This window comes from Oenanthe melanoleuca, chromosome 17 (genome assembly GCF_029582105.1).
Source record: "Oenanthe melanoleuca isolate GR-GAL-2019-014 chromosome 17, OMel1.0, whole genome shotgun sequence".
NCBI lineage: Eukaryota > Metazoa > Chordata > Aves > Passeriformes > Muscicapidae > Oenanthe > Oenanthe melanoleuca.
The window spans coordinates 1373019-1382195 of NC_079350.1; positions in this window are offsets into that span (position 1 = coordinate 1373019).

Here is a 9177-nt window from a genome sequence, read left to right on the forward strand (position 1 = left end):
TGTTGCATCACTGGCAGCTTTTCTCACTGCCTTTGAAACCTGCAGGAGCAGAGCACCAGAACAGACCCTGCAGGGCAGTAAATCCATCCTCCATGAGCCCAAACAGAGCCCAGCATCACAGAGCCATCCCGGGGAGCTGCAGCGCCAGGGCTCGGCAGTGATCCCCCACCTCTGCCCCAGCGGGAGGAAACCCTGAGTGCACGGCAGTAAAAAACCCGTAAAGTCATAGATGAGGGCACGTAAAGACACAAGGTGGAAACTGGCGGCGCCAATGCAAACAAGCCCGAAAGCTCTGGGCACGGGCATCAGCTGCTGGGAGTGATCTCTGCACTCAGCTGGAAAAGCACTTTGAAGCTTTGCTGCTAAGGGACTTTGGAGATCCCCTCTGCAGCCCGGACTCTGTGCTCCCAGCGTTCCAGAGTCCATCAGCGACTTTGGAAACACCGAGCACAGCTCCTGGCCCTCCAGGGAAAAGTATGAATCTGGTGGGTGAGAGGAGCTACGGCACGGCCGATCTCCCCCTCCTCAGGCTGCACCTGTAGCTTCAGTTCACGCTCCAAGGAGGGCCCTGGAGATGCTGCAGGCGAAACTCGGAACCCGGTTTGGGCAGAAAAACCGAGGCAGTGGGGAGAGCCCGGTGATTCAGGGCACCCCGGGTCTGGAGCCGCCCTGGTGAGCCCGGGCAGGGCCGAGTCCGGCACGGCAGCGGCGGGACAGGCGCGACAGCCCGGGGGGGCGGAGGGTCCGCTCCGCTCCGCGGGACCACGGCCCCGCACCCCGCTCCGCACAGCTCCCCGCATCCCTTACCCCGCTCCGCACAGCTCCCCGCATCCCTTACCCTGCTCAGCACAGCTCCCCGCATCCCTTACCCTGCTCCGCACAGCTCCCCGCATCCCTTACCCCGCTCCGCACAGCTCCCCGCATCCCTTACCCTGCTCCGCACAGCTCCCCGCATCCCTTACCCTGTTCCGCACAGCTCCCTGCATCCCTTACCCCGCTCCGCACAGCTCCCCGCATCCCTTACCCTGCTCCGCACAGCTCCCTGCATCCCTTACCCCGCTCCGCACAGCTCCCCGCATCCCTTACCCTGCTCCGCACAGCTCCCTGCATCCCTTACCCTGCTCAGCACAGCTCCCCGCATCCCTTACCCCGCTTCGCACAGCTCCCCGCATCCCCTACCCTGCTCCGCACAGATCCCCGCATCCCTCTCCGCCCTCTGCATCCCTTACCCCGCTCCGCACAGCTCCCCGCATCCCTTACCCTGCTCCGCACAGCTCCCTGCATCCCTTACCCCGCTCCGCACAGCTCCCCGCATCCCTTACCCTGCTCCGCACAGCTCCCTGCATCCCTTACCCTGCTCAGCACAGCTCCCCGCATCCCTTACCCCGCTTCGCACAGCTCCCCGCATCCCCTACCCTGCTCCGCACAGATCCCCGCATCCCTCTCCGCCCTCTGCATCCCTTACCCCGCTCCGCACAGCTCCCCGCATCCCTTACCCCGCTCCACACCCCGCACAGCTCCCCGCATCCCTTACCCCGCTCCGCACCCCGCACAGCTCCCCGCATCCCTTACCCCGCTCCGCACCCCGCACAGCTCCCCACGCTCCGCTCCCCGCACGCCGCCGCCCCTCGCAGCCCCGCTGCCGCAGCTCCGGACCGCCGCACGCCGAAGGTGCCGCCGTTCCCCGCATCGGGCCCGCTGGGTGCCCGCACCCCACTGCCACCGCCCTCACCCCACATTGCACCCCGGGGCGCCCCTCAGCTCACCCCATCGCCCTGACAGCAAAGCACTCACCTCCCTCCCTGCTCCAGCAGCACCGGGATCTTCTTCCCTGGCAGTCACTGCTCCATAGAAGTGCCCAGTAAACCTTCCCAGAAAATCTGGCACAGGATCATGGCAAAGAAATCAGGGAGCGGGGGAGTGACGAGGGATCCTCGCTGTAGCAGTGTAGAGCCCAAAGCAGCCCGGCAGTGCAGGTGAAGAGGGACAGGTCTGGAGATGCCCAGTGGGTTCCTGGTGCAATGTCCTCACAGAACAGCTTCAGTGTTGCAGCGTTTCCTCACACTGGGGCTTGCAGCTGCCCCGGGGAGAACGCCAAGGCTGGAGGGTCCAGGTCACCCCATGGCCGTGGCACTCCCACCTCACCAGCCAGAGCTGCTCCTTTGGTTGGTGCCCACTCACTTTTGCTACAGCAACAGGCACACTGTTCCCACTCCTCCAGTCCCAGTAAATGCTTGAATCACACCATGGATTCACCAGCAACTGGCTTTTGTCCTTAGGGTCTTTGCCTGGGAATGGAGACAGTTTTCCCATCCCAACGCCTCTGCTCTCAGCAATAAATCTCCCACAGAAGAATGGACCTTGGAGGCAGCTGCTCTGGGCTGCTTAGTCACTGCTGCCAGCTGGGAAACAGCCTGGCACTCCTGGGCAGCATGGCACAGAGTGGCAACCGCCTGCCAACAGCATGGCAGCACTGCAGAAATTCTGTCTTCACCCTGGTTTGGCCAAAACTGGATCCTGCTGCCCTTGGTAATGGAAGGAGCAAATGGCAAGAGGCAGAGCCAACTTTACACCAAAGATCTTCAGAGGAAAACTGCAAAACTATTTCAAATTTAGGGCTGGATTAGGTTTCATGAGAGCTAGTTTCCCAGCAGATAGCAAAACTGTGGTCTTTGTGCCTGTGTCTTAGAATGAATCATCTTTTGTAGGAGCACAAAATAGTTTTTTGGTAGCATTAGAAAAGGGATCAAGCCTTCAGCCTCACTCTTCTCTGTAAATACAAATAAACCTTCCTCTGGGCACATGCAGAGAGGTGAAGGGAAGTTTCCTGTGATCACTGAATGCCACTCAGGTTTCTAACCTCACCTACACCAGTTATCTGAATTTAAACATGAACTAATTTCCATAAGTATACACTGGAGTTCCAAATGAGGCTTGATGCCTTGTCTGGCATCAAGGATGGCTCTAGAGACCCTGGCAAGAAAGCATCACTTTCAAAGGAAAGGTCACAGCCAGCAAGTGGAAACCAGCAGTTGGCATCTCATTGTGCTTTCACCCAAAATCCCACTGAAAAGGCCCCAAAGAGCCCAGCCCGAGAAGTGTGGTTCCTTTGGCCCTCCTGGCTCTCCAGACGATTTCTATGCACACATGGGCACTGCCAACTGTTTGCTCCTTGCCATAGAGCAGATTCACTGCCATCAGGGCTGGCAGCTCCTCGTGGTATCAGCACTGATTCCCACAAAGCCAGTCAGTTGTCTCCTTAGGGCAACTGCAGTTTCTGGAATCACCTCCATTCATACATCTTAACGTAAATTGGAAATGACAGAGTTCCTAGAGTTAAGAGGTGCCGATCCAGCACATGAAGACCTTGGCAAGCAGACATACGACCTTGGGATGGTTGGATGGCAAAATCCCAAAGCGTTTTTAACGCTGGTAAATCTCTCTAACAAGCAGCTGAGCAAAGGGCAAGCTGTGTTGTGCCATTTGGGTGATGCTGTCACTCTGGGTTAGCTTGGTTTGGAATAGGCTGCCATTCTGTTTACACTCAGTCAATTTAAAAAATCAGCTCAGGTGCATTTTAAGGAACATTTCCTTAGCAGTGAGTAAACCCTGAGCTGCCACCCTCGAGGCACATCTTTCACACAACCCTTGGAAGAGCTTCCCAGCACATGGGCGAGCAACATGTTAATCTTTATAAATCAAATATTTGCCAAATGGAGTAGAAGCCATGTGTCTGAGCAAGATGCACTGAGAAATGGAACAAAGCACAGAGCATGTCAGAGATCACTCAGTCATGTGCAGAGCTATCCTTCAAAGCAGCATTCCCCTAGCCCAGTTGTACATGTTATTCTCCTCCAGCCTTTTTATGTCCTGCTGTTTACTGCTCAGAACTGAAACTCTCTCTGACCCAACTCCTCCCCACTGAGTTTAGGTTTGCTCAAATTTAATTAGAACCAGTTTGGACCCAAGGCAGGGTTTCCCAAGGGCTGACTCAAGAGGCACCAGTAGGAGATGCAGACTTACCTCCCTCTGCAGTCCTGGGGCTGTAAGGTGTGTCACACAACTGTCATATAGTAATTATTTTACCCTTTCACCCATCTGAATGTTTCACAAGCTGCTGCTTTGTGCTGCTGCAGGTTCTCCATGCCAGCTCTCCCAAGAAAAGATTCATCAGCATTCAGGGAGCAATTAACCATTTATTGCAGTGCTCTGGTCATGGCACAGCTTCCCACTGTTCAGGGCAGGACATCCCATCTCTGTCACTCCAAGCAAGTTCTTTACACACATTACCACTCTCACATGGATCAAGTTATCAGAAGCAGCAGTGCCTGGAAAAATCTAGACAACTCTCTCTTTGTCCAGCCCTCTGGACAAAGGCACAGTGTCACCACCTGGCCTCCACACTCACCTTACCTGGAAAACTGGTCTGTACCTGGCCATGAAGAAGCTGTCAGGTGCACAGTCTGGACTGGGGATGGCAGGTGCCATTTCCCATGCACAGCTCAGCAGGGACAGAGGGGACACCGCCCCAGCAATTTCTTCAGGTGTCCGAACAAGTTCCTCACCCTGCACACTGAAGGTCTGCACTGATGTGATTTTATGGCCAGACACCTGCACGTTTGGCAATGCCATTACTTGTCTAGTTCTCTTAGCTTCTTCTCCCCTTCTCCTTTCAAGCCTGTCACATCAGGGTTGACCAAACTTCCTGATGCTACAGGCTTCACATCCAGAGCCTGGTGATGGATGTGTCCCCCCAGAAGCTGAGGGGAGAGGGCACAAGGTCACAGGCAGAGCAAAACCTCCCCAAGGGGACAGAGAGACCCACTGAGCTCTGAAGAGCCTGCCTGTACCAAGCAGCTCCTCTCACAGGAAATGTCCAGCTCTCCCTGCAGCCCTCTCTCTGTGCCCCTGCCAGCAGCAGAGACCTGGTCCCAGCACAGCAGTCACCCCTCAGCTGCTGCACAGGGACATGCAGGGGCTGCAGTGGGAGCTGTGCCTCTGCTTTGAGCTCTGCTGAAGGCACAGCAGGGGTTTAACAACTGCACACCCCACCCACTGCTTTATGGCAGGTGGCAATCCTAAATTACATCCCCAGGGAGAGGGAGCTGATACCAAGGATAAGATTTACCTGATTTTCCTCTGGCTTTCCTGATTCCTGTGTGTTGGAAGAACACTTGTACAAGGAGAAAAAAAAAATGTTTGAGACTTCCTGATCAAATGAGTCCCACTCTAACAGCTGCTCCCTTCCAGGCTCAGGACTGGTCACAAGCAGTCACTGACAATATTTGTGTCAGTGCACTGCTGCTGTGTTGCTTTCAGGGCCTTTGTAGGGCCAGTAATTTGGGAGACCTTTAAACATTCAGAGTCAAGTTACGGAGTCTGCAGGCATGGAATTTGCATTAGTTAGGTAAAAAATCTTATCTGTGGAGACTGCTGCTTAGTCCTGATCCTGGCTGAGCAATGCAGAACTCCCAGAATTCTGCAGCTCTTGAGTGCAGAACTTGGTTTAATTTCCTGTGACACTGACAACTACAAGACATCTTGAGAAGAAAGTTTCCTCTACAGCCCCAGACTTACATTTCTTATGTAAAGCATTCTGTTCCAGTGCTATTTTGCTTTCTAACTTGTTTTTAAAGTTAGGTTTAACCAGGGTTTTATTTTCTTGTTTTTGCTTCTTAAATGCCCCCAAGTCTCAGTGAGGTTTGTTTCAGCAATCTCATGCCAGCCTTAATCTCACTCTTCCAGGCCTTTCTCATTGTCTGGGATGAAAGCCCAGCACAGAGCCTCCCTGCTAATTGCCAGCTTTCTGTTTCCCAGTGACAGGTGTATTGTCTGGAGGAACAGACCCAATTGTGTCCCTGCTCAGTGGGACATCAGCTGCTGATATTACAGAGCCTTTCAGGGAGCTTGGGCATGGCTGGTTGTTTAGTGCCATCATTTATAACAAATCTGTGTAGCCCAGAAACTTAACAGAAAAAACAGGAGCTGCCTTATTATTCATTTTTTGGTGTTTTTTTTTCCTCAAGCTACTAACTACTCCTAAATCTCCCATCCTCCTACCAGCAAGACAGGGCATTTGGTTCTGATCCTCTTTGAAACACTAAATCTTTTTGATACCTTTTTTCTATAGTTTTCTAATAAAGGACTTTTGCTGGTTTAACCAGACACTGCATCCACTTGAACCTGGAATCACAGCTAGGAAAAACTCTGCAAACTGTCCTCTCTGTGAGGTGTCAATATGCACAGGCTGAGGTCACAACCATCATGGGGAGATGGTTCATATCCTCTGGAGGTCCTGAGGAATACCCCCAGGCAGGGATCTGGATTTGGAGGACAGTGACTGTGCCTGCTTTATCACGTAAACAGAAGAGCTCTGGTCCTCTGGTGAGGAAAGGCAGCAGCAAGAGAGCTCCTGAGAGATGAGAGGAAAGCATACAAGAACAATATTAGATGCAGATGGCATCTGTCTTTTCCCTTTTTCACTTTAAAGGCTAAAGCTTTCCATACGTGGCTGTTGCACAACAGCAGAGCTCCAGCCACTGCGACAGCACCAGCGGCCAGAAATCAACAGACCAGCAAGCAGATGGCCCAAGTCTGCTCTGCAGGAGCCTGGCAGGAGAGAAACCATCACTTCCCTGGGTTTAATCACGTCAGTCACAAGGCAGGAGGGTCTACAAACAACTGGCATAAGCAGCTCCATGTCAGCTTACAGGAACACAGATGTCGAGGCAAAGGAAGCACGTTGTGTCCAGCTGAGCCCTGGGTGTGCACAGCTTTGGAGTTCAACTCCAGTGCACATTCCCAACCTGGACTGGGAATTCCCCCCATATCCCTTTTACTGACATCCTGTCCCATGGAGATAGACAGTCTGTTCTCACATCTACACCCCTGCCAGGAGCCGTTCCCATCCAGAAAAAGGCTCTTCCAGAAGCGCTTGGGAACTTCCTTCACATTCCACTGCATCATCCCCCTGCCTGCACCACTTGTCTGCTCCTGCTTCAACCTCTTCTTTCAGTTTCTAAAGTAATGAAGGCACCCTCTTGGACTCAAGTCAACACTCTATTTCCTCTAATGAATTTAAATATGTCAAATAAGTCTTCCAAGTACATTTTGGAAGTTTCAGTTGCAATGAAGAAGATCCCAGCAAACTCACCTTCTGTCCTGACCTGGGCAAACACTTACTGGGTTAGCTTTGGTTTAGCCACAGGTTGGTAAAGTTTTAGTCTATCTAGTTCTGATCTTGTCAGAATTGTATTTAAATTCTTCTGACAGATTCTTGGCTTGCAGCTCGCTAACAGATCGTTGTTGAGGCGAGATGTTTGAAATTAGAGTGGTTTGGAACAGGAGAGACACATGGTGCATTTATTCTCCAGTTCAGCGATTATCTCCCTGCCTGGCTCCACTCCTCACACAAGTTCACCTTGGGACATTGCAGGAGTTGCTGACTACTTTGGGAGCTGGAAATACACACCAAGCAGGAATATGTTGGAATATGCAGCAGACACAGCCTTGATGAGGGGTCAGGAGCACCATCAGTGCTTTCAGCTCCTGGCTAGTTTGCATTGCCTCTGACCAGCTCTAAAGAAAACCTGCCCTGTGCAAGGCTGGCTGGGTGCTGCAGAGGCCAGCCTCACCTGGTAGGACTTGACTTTCTCTAACTCCTTTATTCTAGAGAGCAAAAAATTGCCTGGTGATTTCCTCTAGTTTCCCTGAAACAGCATGTTTGCCTCTCATACTGCAAGAGCAGGTGCAAGCTTCATAGAGGAAAACCATACTGAAGATTTTGTTAAACATTCCAAGTTACCCAATGTCTCTTCAAAAGGTCCAAGAATTTGAGATGTCATTTGTCATTCACACTTTGAGAAAGAACTGAACACAGAACTGGGAAACCAGGCAGGTGTCAGCACAGACACCAAAATACCTGGGAGTTTATACATTGCACACACACGCTGAAGACAGACCCCAGCTCCAATGCTCACCTGCTGGGATAACATTAAACATTCCTGCTATCCCAAGTAAGTTTTAAAAAATGTGTCTAGAGTGCTATTTAATTTCCCTGTCAGATGTCTTGTAGGATGACAAACCTGGATTGCAGCTTTGTTAAGGCTAGGAACAGATTTCAGGACTGCTTTAAAAAAAAAAAAAAAGAGAAAAGTTTGTGTTTTCAGGCTCAAGTGCAGTTCATCATAGCAGGTTAAGGTGAGCTCTGAGGTGTGCAGCCCTAGGTGTTCCCAGATGTATAACAGGCACTTCTTTATAGATGGGACCAGAACCTCAAAAATTAATTGAATCTGGCACTCTCTTCCCCAGTGTTTATTCTTCTGCATCCTTTTGGGCTTCCCAAGCTCAGAACAGTGCCATCCTCCAGCCCTGCACAGAGTCAGTGGGGGTGCCCAGGACACCTCCAATCACCCACCACTGCTCAGAGTTTAGGGACATGTGCACCAAAGGGCTCTCAAGGACATCAACAGACACTTGTGTCTGCAGAGGGCATCAACCCAGAAGCAAAGTTCACAATAGAACAGGTGTGGAAAAGCCCATGTCAGATGATCAGAGAAGATATTATTCATTAGACCATTAGCTGTATCTGCATCAAAGGGACTGGAAATTGGTATCCCAGAAAGCTGAGGGAGAAACAAGGGTTGGTCTGACTCCCAGCCAGCCACACATGGAGCTCGTGGGGCACAGAGATGGCTCTGAACCAGGGGGAGATGGACCTGCACATCTGCAGAAGGGCCAGTCCTGTGTGTACCTGGGAGCAGGGGAAAAGGCACTCTATTTCTAGAAGGTAAAACAATAATTGTAGGACATCTGCTTAGTTGTCAAGGACCAAAAGGGAAATAAAGCTGTTGTCCCCTCTAGCTAAAACCTGCTGTTTCCTTTTCCCCAGACTCCCCACCACCAACTGCTCCACAGTTTATATGCCAATCCAATTTTGATGGCTGTAATTCACCCCAGAGACTTTTTATTTTAACTTTATCAAGTGAAGAGAAAAACAATTGTTTTAGAATGAAAAGAGAGCATCTGGCAGCAGGATTTTCTGTCTCTCAGACAGCTTCCCAGCTTTACTGGTGTACAAGAACATGGGATTTCAGTGACCCAGGGGCTGAAAGAAGGGGAGAAGAGTGTGCAGAGCTCAGGTTCTCTATGTGTTTACTTTGAGGATGGTCTTGCTTG